The sequence below is a fragment of the Erpetoichthys calabaricus genome, chromosome 4 (genome assembly GCF_900747795.2).
Source record: "Erpetoichthys calabaricus chromosome 4, fErpCal1.3, whole genome shotgun sequence".
NCBI classification, from domain to species: Eukaryota; Metazoa; Chordata; class Cladistia; order Polypteriformes; family Polypteridae; genus Erpetoichthys; species Erpetoichthys calabaricus.
Window position 1 is genome coordinate 41,725,201 of NC_041397.2, and position 16,086 is coordinate 41,741,286.

The window sequence follows — 16,086 nt, forward strand, 5'->3', positions numbered from 1 at the left end:
ATTTTTTTTCTTTGACCACGTTAGTCCACAAGATGTTGCTGTTTTGCTGTTTGGCACTTTCAGCATTTTTCACTTCCTTGAACTATGTTACTCTGACTGCTTAAGTGAGTTAATATACAGTACTGTATTATGCTGAGAAACTGTCCTCTTAACCAAAGTACATTCTCCTTCTAACTCCTTGCTGAATTTAGTCTTCCTTCTTTTTGCTAACCAATCAAAATAATACATTAATTCCATGTACTACTCCTGTGCTATAGTATTCGTTTTGTGCTTTACATAATCTTCTTACAACAGTTAGAGATCAAAAGAGATATTATTGGGTTAAAATTGCTACTGTTAACATTTACTTATTCTCAATGGATATGTTGTACTTGTTTTCCTTCTTCTGCATTTTTCTTATGAAGCCTTGAGCATGAAAAAGCCTATAATTCCATGTTCAGACCTGGTATTTGCTACGATGAAAGTGAGGGCATTTCCTGATCGTTCATGCATTGTCAGACAATTTCTGGGCTCATATCTTAAAGCATAAGTGTGACAGTTTAGTGATAACAACTGACACACAGCAAGTGTTTGACACTTGTTCGCATATACAGAATTCTTGTTAAAATACAGTTTAAAAATCAACATTCTAAAGTAAATAACGGTAATTTAAGGCCATACTTTTGTTGTACCTATTTAACACTTCCTATGTCTTCATAGGGTGTCCCAATGCTACGATTTACAGGTCTTTTTCTCCTGATTCTGACACCCCTTTGTGATGCCCTGAACAACATTTTTCACCCCAAACCTATTTTATATTAAATGACCATTTTCACTGTAGTACAGATGATCCTGTCTTTCAGAACAGATGACATTTAGAATGTTTTTATGGGTTGAACAGATGACATTTAAGAAGCTTTTACTATTGCAAGCACAAAGCTGGGTGAAATTTGTCCTGAAGACACTGTAAGAGTTAATATAGTATTGTTTCATTGAAGATGGCAACAGTAGCTTTACAATGAAATGTGAATAGATACAGACACTGAGCAGTATCAAAAAGCAGATCTTTACGTTGCACACTCATAAAAAAACAAAGTACACTGGATTCAAAGTGAAAAATCTTACTAGTTCTCTGTCCTTACTTGGTAATGATTTCTAATGAACTAACATTGTGATGCCTGAGTTCTAAGAATACAAAAAGAGCAAAAGGAAAACAGAGAAGGCATTATCTTCTCCATTATATAAAGGGAGTTATAAAGAATGTCTTTGTTCATAGATAAAATTCCAGTAGCTCCAGCTGCGTTGTTTGAAGGGGAAACAAGACTGGCTAGAACGTTGCAAGAATATTATTATTACTACAAGTTATTGACATGATAATAACTCACAGATAAAATGCACAGATTTTCACTCTTTTTTGTAATTTCTTTTTGATTACTGAAAGATTCAAGAATTCATCTGACATTCACTGAATAAAACATTCTAGTGATGAAATCAGAATTTTGGTTTCAAGCTTTTTTTCTTATTTATTTATATTCAAAGAAGTGTACACCTGTTCATTTTCTTAATCTCTTGCAGAGCTCATCATTGCGAGGAGATATATTATTCTCAGTGCCACTTATTTGAATTCAGGGTTGTGGAGGCTGACTCCTATCCCAACAGCATCAGGCTCAAAGTAGCAACTAATCCTGGAAGAGGTGGCAGGCCATCACTGGGGACACTCCCATATACACATCACTTACAGTCACAGGGAGATAATTTTAAAACTCCATTTATTCTAAAACAAACACACATTATTGGGAAGTGGGAAGGAAAACTGGAATACCTGAAGTAAAACCCATGCAGAAATGAGAGAAGGTTCTTATTCCACTCAAACAGATGATCAGACATTGGACGAAACCCAAGATGCTGCCTACTAGCCACTGCATCGCTGTTCTACTAGAGTTTATGAAAAAAGAGAATTATAAAGCATTTTTAAAGAAATATTACAGTGTCAATATTTTGATATTTTTCCATCAGACCATAGCCTCTAGAAGTCTATTGTTATCTTATCTTGTTTTAGCATTTTTAAGTAGTGGAATGTACAAAATGTAGGATATTATTGAATTTAATGCAGTGCTGCTGGTAAATTTCATTTTTAGGTATGTTAGGGACCCAATGAAATAGTTTTAGTTGTAATAGTAATAGTTTAGTTTAGCAGACATCTGTCTGAATTATATTTTTGTGAACAGCTGTTACTTTGAAGGGTCTGAATTGTGTAATTGAAAGTGTTTTTTTCAATACTGATAAATCTTCATCCATCCATCCATTTTCCAACCCGCTGAATCTGAACACAGGGTCACTGAGGTCTGCTGGAGCCAATTCTAGCCAACACAGGGCACAAGGCAGGAACCAATCCCGGGCAGGGTGCCAACCCACCGCAGGACACACACAAACACACCCACACACCAAGCACACACTAGGGCCAATTTAGAATCGCCAATCCACCTAACCAGCATGTCTTTGGACTGTGGGAGGAAACCGGAGCACCTGGAGGAAACCCAAGCAGACAAGGCGGAGAACATGCAAACTCCACGCAGGGAGGACCTGGGAAGCGAACCCAGGTCCCCAGGTCTCCCAACTGCGAGGCAGCAGCGTTACCCACTGTGCCACCGTGCCGCCCCTGATAAATCTTGTACATTTTAAATATATTTTAGAATCAAATTGCAATAATTATGTTTTTGCTTCAAATGTGTATGCTTTTCATGGTGAAGACGGTGGCAGCAATACTGAACTGTACAGACCAAGCCAGTTTAACCTCAGCCATTATTTACTGTTACTCCTAAGGAATTACCAGATGCTCACAAACTGTTCTAATGTAGTAGTGGCCCACACACAAAATGGCAAAATAGTGTGAGGCATCTAAAAGACCCATTAAATGGGCCAGGGCCCTCTTTAGCCTGTCCAGAAAAGGTCTCACCTTAGGTGGCCTGACACCAAACTACACTGGCTTGTGATGGCCTGCACAGGCCTAAAAAAGGTTTTGGCATTTTTTCAAAACATCAAAATATATCAATATCCCACAAACTACAAAACTAAACAAAAGTGGCCTCTAAGGAGAGGGACTATTAAAAAAAATGGCTAATATAGACAAGGCCACTGCAGAATCTTAAAAAATAAAAAAATAAATATATTTGCTTATGTAAATGTAAAAGCACAAAAATGGCAAAAAATGGCAAAGAATTCAAAAAGGGCTTACCTAAGAAGCATCCCAAAGGAAACAAGTCCCTAATTGCTATCAGAAAAACAGAATTCATAAAAAAGAAGCAAAATCTAGAAGCCAGAAAATGTTTACTCACTTTGATACACAATATATATGACTGAAGATGGCCCTACAGCTGTGACATAGGTGTGGCCCCGCCTCTTAAGGTTCCAATCACAAAACATAAGGAGCCCAAGACACAAACACAATAAACATAGGAAGACAACAGTAAGTAAATGGAACGATTTTAATAAAAGATACATAATTACAATAACCATATGAAAAAAATAAAAATAAACAAAGAAGGCACAAAATGGGAAAATAAAAATAAACCCAGGGAACACACACTGGCTGAAACGTAACACAGACCAGTTGATGAATATGATCCTGTGTCCAGCAGTGACTGTTAGTTCCAGGAACTGATTAGGGTCATTGCTGGGTAGTCCCATTTACAGTACAGCCTCAAAGCCACAATGGTAAAAAAAAAAAAATAAGCACAAGCACAGCAAAAACAATCATGACACAAATAAGTATTTTTACTTAGCTTATATTAAAGAATCAGTTAGTGTAAAATCCATGTCAAGTTCTTCCAGGAAAACGACAACGAAACTCGTCACACCTGTAAGCTGAAATGCTCATAGTATTCCAGCCTTTGTCTTCTCCTGGTGCTGTAGGAGTATGCAGAAAAGTTTGAAGAATTAAAGGTTATGGTTATCAAAGGTTATCAAAAGTCCCAAGTTTGAGTGAGTTTGCAGTTTGGTGCTCCAGCGTGTCTAGGGATTAGCAGCTTTGTTTTTTTTCCAAGTACCAAGGTATGGTATAACTGTAATTAAATATTATTTCCTCTACAGGAAGCCACTCAGTGTTTGATTATAAGAATTGCCCACATTGTACTAGAAATCTCTGAAAACAATGCAGTTATCACCATTTCTCCTAGCAAGACAAAAGAAATATTTTTTCACAGACTGATTTATGTATTGTACAGAAAGGGTAATATTTCATAAGAAGGTTATGTATAGGAATGACTTACTGTATGAATACTGATTGAACTTCACTACTGCTTACAGATCCCTATAGCATATATTCTGTCTTCTCATCATCTTTTTTCAGTGTTTTGTACCTTGTACATCCCCCTGTAAGTGAATTAAATTTACATGTAAGGAGCTATCTTCTGATGGGTGTTTTGTTCACATTGTTCCCCAAAATGGGTAGGGATGGTGACTTAAGTGTTGCGTGTGATTGAATTCCTCTTAATTTTTTTGGAAAGTTCTATTGTTTGTGCTTTTAATTGAATTGTGTTTTATATAATATAAAGAGATCTTCAAGCAAAATAAATAAATAAATCAATAAAATAAAATAAACAGCAATGATGAAATTTTGAAACACCATACAACCCATGTTTTAAGTATTTTTTTAGTTTAAGTATTTTTTGTGTGACTTGCCCACAGATAAACAGACAGATAAGATGTTATCTGAGGGTTAAAATGAAGTCTTCAGTGTGGAAAACAGACAAATAACTTCAAACAAGGCTGAAACATTCAAAAGACAGACCGAGGGTTTTATGATTTTACCTGTATGTATGTAGATGGTGACATGACTGCATCACACAATGTCTGCAGATTTGTCAGCGGCACACTCATGCTGCAAATCTAGTGGATTCAGATCTAGTGACTGGGAAGGCCACTGAAGAAAAGTGAGCTAGTTGTCATGTTCATGAGACCAGTTTGAGATAACTTTTACTTTGTGACATGATGCATTATCATGTTTTGTGTAGCCAACAGAAGATGGGTGAATTGTGACAATGAATGGATGCACATGGTCGGTAACAATACTGTATTAAGCCATGACACTAAAGTGGGGGTGGGCAACTATATTTTATGGGGGGCCACATAAGAAAACCAGCTTGTTGAATTGGGACAAACACATTCTGTCAATTGTTACATTATGGTAAACATGTCATATTTCTTTTTTTTCACCATAATAAAATTTTCTGTGTAACAGACAGTGTGTGATTTAATGCAGTAACCCTGATGAAATGTACAGTATTTATTACAACATCAACCACATGATTAATTTTCAGCACTGATTTGCATAGCAATTCTTGGTGAATAATGCATTGTAAAAATATGAGTTTTTGGGCTGGGTTAACTTAAGCCTCTTTTTCCTGCATCCTTTTTAAAAGGCCAACATGTATAATTAGGAGAACCATCAGTTGTCACACCAACTAACTTTTCCCACTGCAGTCCTAACTTTTGCATGCATGTACTGGTTTCAGTAAATAAATCCTTACCAGTTGTCGTCCCTTTCATTGACTGCATAGAAGTCAATTCCTCTGTCATTTCAAAGCTTTTGTTATTCCTTCCATGAAAATCAGCAGGTTGCGCTCTGATACAAATATCACTGCTCTTATCCAAGGCCAAGGAGAAGAAGTCAACATTTTCCACAGAGCATTTCAGCTGAAGTACCAAATTCTCCACAGTTTCCTCAGTCCATCTTGTAACCGTTCACCGTGAAAGAACAGATGTTCAAACGCATTCCTTCTTCTTTGGTCAGAGAATTACCGCTGACTCCAATAAGCACTCTTTAACGAATTCTCCATCAGAAAGCAGTTTGCTTCTTTTGGCAATTTTGTATATTAATATATAGCTGGTTTTTGTTGTTGCTTCCTTTGCTGTATGAAGTTTTGAAAAAAAAAAAACTTTGCTGTTTTTGCAGTTTAGCTAACAATTTCTCTGCAGTCTTCACTGTCTCCTCTTCTGATAAGTTTCTATATTTTACTGCATGCTTAGTCTCGAAATGATGGCTCACATTCAACAGAACTGCTGCTAAATGGATGTTTCTTTGTTTTTCTCACCATTGTGAGTAAATTCTAGGACAGTGTTTTTCAAATACTGGGTTTCGATTCACGTTTGGGTTGTGGACTGCAAAGTTGCTGTTGTTTATAATGTTAGTGCCATAGCGATCACGCTCAGTTCACTAAGGGGGAACACTTTCTCCTGATGGGCCACAAAGACACTTGCGTCAGAAAAAGTGGGTCATCACACCAAGTAAGGTTGAGAAATTCTGCTCTAGAGACTGTTGTGCATGAAAATTACAGGAAAAAAACAAAATACTGAAACCAGCCTGTCTGGCACCAACAGTCATGCCATGTTCAAAAACCCCTAAAGGTCACATTTTTTACTGGCTTTTGAAGTGAACATTAAGTGAAGCTCTTGACCTGTATGTGCATAATCTTTATCCATTGTGCTGCTGCCACATGATTGGTTTATTAGATAATTGCATGGATAAGCAGGTGTACAGGTGTTTATAATAATTTGGTCAGTGAGTGTGTAATCTGAGCACACACCTCTGATCCCCACAGAATATGTCAGTTTTTAATGATATATTAGAATCTACTACATAGTGATTTACAGTTCAATTCAGAGCAAAGTTATTATAATTTTTCTTTTTTATATTAGTTTTTATTTCTATATTTTTTCTGACCTTACTTGGAAATTCAGTTTAGTTTTAGTTTTCCTTCATCGTATATTTTTAGTTTTAATTTAGTTTTTTATTTCACAAAGACATTTCTATTTTATTTTTATATCTATTCAGTTTTAGTTTTAGTAATTATGGTATGGTTAAAGAGCTACTATGGAGTTTAGTTTTGTGTCACAATCAGACAAAACTTGAATAGCCCACGCATAAGAACAGTAAACCCATAATGAGTAGAGCAACAGGAGGTAATCGGAGTATGGATGGGCACAAAATGACAGCACCTGAGATTAGTAGCAATATATACATTATCTAAACCTGTTTATCCAGAGCAGGATCACAGGAACCTGGAGCCTACCTCAGCAGGTCTGGGTGTAAGGCAGGAAAAATCCCTGGCATGCAATATGTATGATATGGTTGATGTTAAGAACAAAAAGAATATGATATTTCAACTATCTGTTTTGAGAGAGAGAGAAAAATTTAAAAAAGGGGGACAAATATTTTAAAACATAATTCTGCTACTGAATTATTTTCACAATATCAGGTGTTTTGAGTGGTGAATATAAACTAAAAAAAGATAAATGAATAAATATAGCATAAATACAAAAATACATTAGTATCTTTACTTTTTCACCAGTTGGCAGAATCTCTTCGCCTACCTACCTGTAGTTCAGTAGAGACATTGCCAACTCAGGAATTTTACAAGGTTTGTATCGCTTTGTTGTTAAACGACTTTTTTGATGATGACCTAGTCAGTCTCTCCATCAGTGCCGTTTTATTTTCAAAAAGGATTTCTCCTGTGTGAAGTGGCAGGTGAATTATTGTCAACAAAATGCAGGTACCTCAGAAAACTTAAACCTCGGGATTTTTCTGTCCGTACGGTAAAGGTTTTGTTGAGCAGCACATTACTATTTCAGCCGTTTGAATTACATCTTGATATACAACAAGCACAAAGATAGGTGGCACAGTAAATTGCTTTCTACTCCACACACTTTATGCGCGTATTCAGCTTGCTCTGTCACCGCAAATGCTGTGTGAACACCTGCCCTCTGTCATCAGCCGCCGTTCACTGGATGAATATATGCAGGCAGCTCGTGGTGGATGACTTTGTTTTACAGTTAAAAGTTACAAGAGTTAAAGACTAACGACAAGAATATTCATTCAAAAACTAAAATATTTTTAGTAAATTATTATTTTATTTCAGTTAGTCTTTCCAGCTATTTTAATAGTTTCATTTAGTTTTAGTTTTTCATTTCGGTTTTGATAATTATTTTATTTCAGTTTATGAAAATGTTTTTTTAATAATAGTTTCAGTTTTGATTTTAGTTTTCGTTAACTATAATAACCTTGATTCAGAGTAACCAATGATGTTCCAGCTGTCCCCGATTTCCATACTAAGTACTCCCAACCATATCCCAGATTAAAAGCAGTCATCTTTGATAACATTAATTAAGGCCCTGGGATCACACAAATGAACTCCTCTGCTTATAATGCTTGGTATACATTTGTCATTAACTAAAAATATGAACAAATGAGTTAATTTCAGTGAGTTTCATAATGAAATTTGGAAGTTACAACATATAGTAGCTTAGCCTAGGAAATAAAGGAAGTTTAACTACATTTGCAAAATTAGCAATAGTTTAAAGAGATCACTTAAAACAAAACTTGCAGAAGTAGCATTTGGACCCATTTCACCATAATTTACTCAAAGTATTGAAGTGTTGTTCATTTACCAGTTTAATATAGGCAGCACTCTTTTTTGTCATTTTAACATCATGATTTATGGTTAATTTTACACTTCAGTTTGTTTCATATTGAAGATGCTGATGCTAAGCTGTTCTTTGTGTACAGCTTTATTGTGCCTCACTTTCCTTTTAGCTTGCCTTAATAACTAAGTGTTGGTAGTGCTGTGAAGATACAGGCACATGAAGTAACAACTAAGCTGAGTGGAGTTGAGCTTTACAGTACAGTGTTTATAAACAAGGTGAATTGTGGGAGCCTGGTGTAGCGCTTCCTCTCTCTCTCTCTCTCTCTCTCTCTCTCTCTCTCTCTCTCTCTCTCTCTCCCTCACTCGCCCTCTTTTGTTTAAGTTCAGATTGCTTTTCACTGAGAGCTCAGACTGGGGGAAAAAATAGATACAGGAAGTTGCAAACAACAGAACAGTTGAAAAGCAAGCATAAGTTGGAGAGCAAACACTTATCAAGAAGAGGAAAAATAAGAAATTGCCTTTTTATTGTTTTTAGGTAGCTGCAGCTTTTCATTTTGTTCATCCTGCAAACTGTTTCTCAGTTTCTTTCAGAACTGAAGATTGTCAAAGATGAACACACTCTGTTTAAGGCATCAGGTAGGGGATTTGGTATTTAGCCCGGTTTGATGAAAATTGTAGTGAGCTCAAGGCAGCCTAAGTATGCCTTTATTGAGATGTGAAAGCTTTTGTAGGCTTGTAATGCTTCTGAAAGTGTGGTTGTGGTCTAGCATTTAATTACAGAAAATGTAATCTGTCTGTTTGCTAAGTGAGTCTGAGTAGGGGGGTGGGTGGGGGGGAGAGTTGTATCTCTGCTCAGGCTAATTGCTCAGTCTGAAGGCCTTTTTGGTTGTCTAACGTGGCTGCTATAGCAGGTATTCTGTCACTAAATTTTTACATTTTTCATCTTCTGCTTTTAGCAGCTCAGTTAAAAGTGCTTTTTGATGCTGCCTGTACTTGTGTGGCTTTCCTATTAGGAAGCTTTGTGAATTCTCCTGAGGTTACATTTAGAAATCTGATAATAAGAGCCTGATGATTTTATTGTTTTTGGAGGCTGGGGCTTCATCACCATCACTGTCCTCATCTACCGTATGAATGTAGTCGCTTATGAAATGTTAGGCTGAAAAACAATACAATACATTAAGATGCAGAAAAAGATTTAACACTTTCTCACATTACTAGTAATGATGTTTCGTTCTTTCAAACCAGATTTTATATCTTGAGTGTTCTATTGTTTCTCTTTAGTTGTCAATTTTAATGTGTTTTATGTATAGCATGTTCTGTAGATTTCTTATAGGTATTTTGCTGTAACCTAGACGCAGTTTCAGTGCCTTACTATATTAGCTGTATTGTTCCCCAAAAAGGGGAAAAAAAGAAGAACTGCATTCCTCAAAAAGGGTAAAAAGGAGAACTACGTTCAATTACTTTGCTTTTTTTTGTAAAAAAAAAAAAAAGCAGTTTAATGCATTTGAAATAGTTCCTTAAATGTTTAGAACTCACATGTGACTTAATGTCTACTTATATACCTCCTTCAATTACTTACAAATAAGACCTTGGTTTACACCCGGACTGCTAGTGTTGTGCTGTTTTTTTACAATGTGATTATCTTTTAATGTATTATTTCCATTACACCAAACTCATTTCGCTGCTCTGTGTTTTTGTGAACTGGTCTCCCTTGCACTGAATCAGTCTCGTTAGAATAGGCTTTCTTAACTGAGCAGGTGGTGATGGGCTAGCACCTAGCACCCTGTACAGGGTTTGTTTATTCCTTGCATTACAGTGCGATTGGAATGAGCACTGGTCCCTTCAGCCCTAAACTGGATTGAGCGGATTAGAAATGGATGGATGGATAGTTTACCATAAGACATTCAGATGTAGTAGAGAATCAAGTTAATTAGATATTTATGTATAGATTGATCTTTTATTTTGTCCTAGGGAAAACTGAACTTTTACAGATATTCAAGAAATATGGAAATGTTATAAAAATGAACAACAACAACACCCCCATAAACACCGAAATGAATTATACAAACAAGCTTCTGACTTGGCTAAACATAAGAGAGCAGTCACAGTGAGGCATTATAAAGGTATAGTGCTGGAGGTATGAAGGAGTCCTAGCAGCATTTCTATTCACACGTCTCTTAAATAACTCGGTAGCTAAAATAATTTGTGCTAGTGTGTCATAGAAAGGATGTGTAGCATTGTCCATAATGGCCTTTGATTTTGTCTTTATTCTCTATATTTGGCGCACATTAACTTCACTTTTTTTAAAATGCACGTGAAAGGAGGAGAATATTTATTTCCAAAACATTGGTAGAGTTTGTTGCTATTAATAAACATTTGTTTTCTTATTTTTATTGCTGATGAGGAACACAATTTATTTTGTGACAAATTTGATTTGCCTGTACTTTTATAAATTGAGTATTTTTATCGTTGCTGTATAGTACTATCTTTGCTTTCTTTCATTTTGTGGGAAAACACAGTTTATTATGTAGCTGTCTACATAACATTTACAATAATATTTCATATCTTGATTGCAGTAACTTCAGCTGTTCTAGTTTGGATTTTCCATTTTGTACAAATCAGTGTGGTTCAAATTCAGGGCTAACTAGAGGTTGGAAAGCTGAATTTGTAGGGAGAGAACACATAAACATATAAAGCCTGCAGTCAGTAATACTTTTAGTACTGTATGCTCTATATTTCTACAATTACAAAAGTTCCTGAGTTTCTAACAACTCCCAGTTTCCTGAAAAAAGTTCTTCCAGTGGGAAAGCTATATTGTTCAACATGTATGATTGTCCACTTACTTTTTCATTACATCCATTTATGCATATTTTCCTTTTGCCCATTGATAAGAACTTTATTACTCATACAGTACATATATTATATTTGGTTAAAAAATATGAAAGAGTGGAAACAGTTCCATAATTTAAATCATTTCTTCTTCTTCATATCCATTATACAATTCAGCTCGAACACTTCGTATACGTGATAGCCTGAGACCTGCTAGCACCTTTGGTGTCAAGGTAAGAGCCAACATTAATTGGGGCAGACTTATTTATCCCTGAGTTAATTTTGAATTGCACGTTAACCTTACATGCAGGTCCTTGGGGGAAGTTCTTTAGGGGCAGAACCCACACAGACACAGGGAGAACTTCAAATGTGCCTCAGAAGGTACCTGGGCTGTGATATGAACCAGAACTGAGAGGTCATAGCACTAATCGCTAAATCACCACTCCACCAATCTTAAATCAAGTGTTTTGTAAAATATTCTGAAATGAAGTAATAAATTTAGAACATAAAAGAAGTTTTTGCAAGTACAGGTCATTTAATCCAATAAAGTGCATATTTTATTCCAAAAAATTGCCAAGTCAAGATGTGATGGTCTCTAAGGTGCTACTTTCTGGTATACCACTTGCCATTTTTTAAGTTGCCATTGTTTTTTTTGTTTTAACACTTGTGTAATATCACTTGATATCACTAGATATGTGTAAATCAACTCCAATTTGTATCTCCTTAATCATTATGAATTACAGATTTTAAAATAATAATTGTCAGCCTCCTTATCCATCTGCCCATGCAGTTACTAGTCTGCTCATTATTTCTTGGTTGTAGGTAAAGGGTGTTTCCTAACAGCACTTAGTGAAAGGTTGGAACCAACTCTGGATTTAGTTTAAAAACCTTTGAAACCAGTCTGGAGCCCTGGCAGTGGTTTGATCCTACTTGCGCCCTATGCTGGCTGGGATAGGCTCCAGCACCCCCTGCCATCCTGTTCAGGACTAAGCGGGTTAGAAAATGACTGATTGAATCATGACTCTCCTAAATTCTGTTTGTTTAACCTGAAATGGTTCACCTTCTTAAAATCGTCCTCTTTGCTCATACTGTATGCTCCTTGAGTCAGTGTAGTAATTCTTATTTGGGCTTTTCTAGCTCTGTTCTCTCTTCCTTAATGTGAAGCCTAATTTGAAGTCAGTTCTGTCATTTTCCATTTCTTTTGTTATTTCACCTGAATGATGTCATTTTTAGTACAGTATATTCTGTCTACCTAGAGTGCATTTTGACAAATGTTTGGAATGTCTGTTTCATAGATAAATGGTTTCTACAAGAATGATTGTAATGTGATTTTAGCATTGAAAAAACAAACCAGTAAAATAAACAGAATAAGTAAATTAAATACTGTGTTTCCTTAAGTGATAAGGTGGTATACTTGCATCAGAGAAAAGGATATCTGAAAGAAATATTAGTAACCCCTATAATAGACTAGAAACATGGTGAAGGGATACTGATTACGGTAAAAGATAATCAAATGTGCTGACCATTGATATGGTTTCAGTAACCAGTTTTTCAGGATTTAGACTTATTGGGTTTCTTCCATACACTAACTATGCATTATCACCATGATGTCATGCATAGTATCTTTTGCCTGTCGCAAAATAAAAATGAAAATGTGTTAACAACCATTATAAAAAAAAATTCCAATTTTTTCTTTAGGTTATAATTTCTTATAAACATTATAATGATAACTTTTTATAGAAAGAGATTCCAGCCACACATGTGAATTTATCAATCGTTTTCCAATTTAGGGTAACAAATAAATACAGAAATAGGTGGATAAGTAAGTAAGTAAATAAATACATAAAAATATGCACACACACACTTTGGACTGAACACACACCAGAATGACTATAAAGCAAGAAGATTGAAAGGAAAGAAAACTTCTGACTTGGCTGTACCAGTCCCCATGAGGCATTATGCAAGCATATTGCTGTTGGTATAAAGGCTTCTGTTGAATGAGTCATTGGCTGAAAACCCTTAGTGTTAGTGTGTCAAAGCGAGGATCTGCAGCATTGTTCATAATGGCACTCAGTTTTGTTTTAATTCTCACCTTCACTATGACCTCCAGGAGGTCCAGAGTGCATCCTATAACTGAGCCTGCCCTTTTAATTAGCTTGTTGATTCTGGACTGTTCCTTGTGGTTTTCAGTCTTGCTCACATCTGTATCAGAAACACAATCCTTGAGTGTCACAAACTGCAGCCTGTCTGACAGATAGTCCATGTTCCATGACAACTTAGGCTCATCCACCTGCATATCTTTGAGTTTGCCTCTTAACATGGATGGCTGGATGGTATTAAAGGCACTGGAGAAATCACAAAACATAATATTCACAGTGTTGCCAGCTTTGCCTAGGTGAGAAAAGGCCTTGTGGAGCAAAAAGATAATTGCATCCTTCATTCCAGTCATTGTCTAATAGGCAAACTGCAGTGGGTCCAGGTGGTCTACCACAAGAGACCTCATATATAGTTCAGGACCAGTCCCTCAAAGGTATTCATGATGTTAGACATACGTGCCACTGGTCTGTAGTCATTAGGTGAAGAGGCACCTGCCTTCTTTGAAACAGGAGCAATAAAATATGTTTTTCACAGCAGTAGCAATTTCTAAAGCCTTAGGGACAGACTGAACATGTGACAAAGGGGACCGCAAAGCTGGTTAGCATAGGCCTGAGTATAGCTTCCTCAGTTGTCTCCTTACTGGGTCATCAGTGATGGACATAACTGGCTATTCCAGTTGATGTGGTAGGAGTTGCTGATGTAGTAAGGATAGTGTGGGGAGACTGGTCATTGGAAGAAGGTAAGGTGGCATTGGGAGGGAAAAATCTATTAAAAAATTAAATTAAATTAAGTAAATTATGTCAATTGACATTTTTTACAAATGGATCCATAGAAATATGGACATTGAAGTACATTCAAGCATCATGTTAATTTAGATCTCAGATAATGCCTCTCACAATTTATATTGTATATTCCATTGAAAATGATTGATAAGAGCTTATACTACAATCTGATACTTGATATCTAGTGCTTACAATATAAACTATATAAATAGCATTGTGTAAAGTTGCACAGTTAAAGACCAGCATCCTCATAAAATATGAGAGCACCTGTTGTTGTCATGTTGGTCTGTCCATCTGTCTGCATGAAACAATGCTGTACATATTTTTGAAATCTGAAAAGCTCCAATTTGGAAAGCATAGACAGATTTTCAAAGTCATCTGTCTTAAAACAGAAAACAATTCTCTGAGACCTCAGTTAGTAATTTACTCTTTGAGAGTGGTTATGTCAGTTAGTTTATTTTCCTGTATTACATGTTTGATGGTCACACCTGATGACAAATAAATCCCTATTACAGGTTATTGAATTGCCTCCAGCATCCACAGGCTAAAATTTTTAATTCTACTTCGATCAGTGCTTTAAAACAAATTTTGTTTAAGACATATGAACTGCAATTAGGCGTAGACTCTTCATAGCCAACAACTAACCTTACCTTAGTTCAGCACAATTTGTATATCACATGAGTTGGAATCTACAAAAGATATCACAAAATGATTTGAGCTTGATTTTAAAATGATATTGTAAAACATTATTAAAAATGTACTGTATGGACTTTACTAATACAAGTAATTACAGCACTTTGTATTATCACTGTTATTTTTGTATATAACTCATTGTTACAAAAATATTTAATAAACAAAAAATGTGATACCCTGTCTTTGAAGAAACAACTTTTAAGGTTTTATAAGAATCAGCTAAGCCCCTGGATACACCAGAATATTATGCTATTACTCTAACTTATTTTCCCCTCTTACTTTGAAGAAATACATTTGCACAGTACATCTGAATCATTATTTATAGGAATAGGTTTTTGTAATTAAAAGGATGCATTATGTATGAATGAAGGGTAAGAGTGGGTAAAGCAATTTGTGTTTTGGGACGAAAGAAAGAAAGAAAGAAAGAAAGAAAGAAAGAAAGAAAGAAAGAAAGAAAGAAAGTGCTTTATTTGTCCCAAGGGAAGAAATGTATTTTTTTTATCAGAAGAGCAAAACATTAAATTAGTAACAAAAAGTCATAATGTATCCAAAAAATAATTTGCTAGGCTTCATGAATTGTGTACTATCTTTGTTACAATCATCTGAAAGGCTAGTGACTCTGAACTTTTACTTCTATATTCTTTGTGAAGAGTGTTTTATTGCATGACCCCTGTATGCTGTATATTACTGTAAGCACTTAATTGCTGTGTGGATGGCGCTATATTTTCAGTAAACAGTATACATTACCACAAATCTATTTTTCCTGCAGTACAAATAGAGGTTTCAAGGACAAAGTTATATTTTATTAGAAAAAAACCTGAGATGCAAAAAATATAAAAGTGTATATTTTTGTATAGTTGATACCATTAAACTATATTTTGTTTTTATAAGCTATTACTTGCTCTTTAATAAAATATAGGCAACATTTCTCTGAAACTATTTCAATTATAGTTCTAATTAATATTTAAGAAATAATTATTGTACATTTAATTCTTAAACACGAGAGCCGCCCTGCATTTTCTCAGTACTAAACCGCCAAGTGAAGTCTAAATCCTTTTGTTCTCACTAATGGCCCATCAGCTCTGCATCCTGAAAACACATCCTAACCTACTGCCCCACGCCCAAAAGCCACAGTTAGCCTAATACAGCTTGAGTGAGCATAACAATAAATAATTTCTTGGCACACAGCCTATATTGTTTAAATATATTTTCACTTTTAATGTTAACATACATTTTCAGACCAATAGAAAGCTCTAGGAATATGCAGTTGTGGAGTAGAAAACTGA

At 35.5% G+C, this 16,086-nt stretch overlaps 1 protein-coding gene across 8 annotated transcripts in view; it reads left to right on the forward strand.

Moving 5' to 3' along the window:
• The window catches only part of LOC114649973 (arf-GAP with Rho-GAP domain, ANK repeat and PH domain-containing protein 1), a 365,104-nt gene that overhangs the window by 124,319 nt on the left and 224,699 nt on the right, over positions 1–16,086 (forward strand). Inside the window, exon 1 of one of the 8 annotated variants that reach the window (XM_051926534.1) lies at positions 8,791–8,934. The exons of 6 other annotated variants lie outside the window; for them this stretch is intronic. The gene's annotated coding sequence lies outside the window, so the exon portion shown is untranslated. Of the gene's footprint in view, positions 1–8,790; positions 9,036–16,086 lie in introns of those variants that run through there. One more of the 8 variants, XM_051926533.1, reaches the window with a different exon arrangement.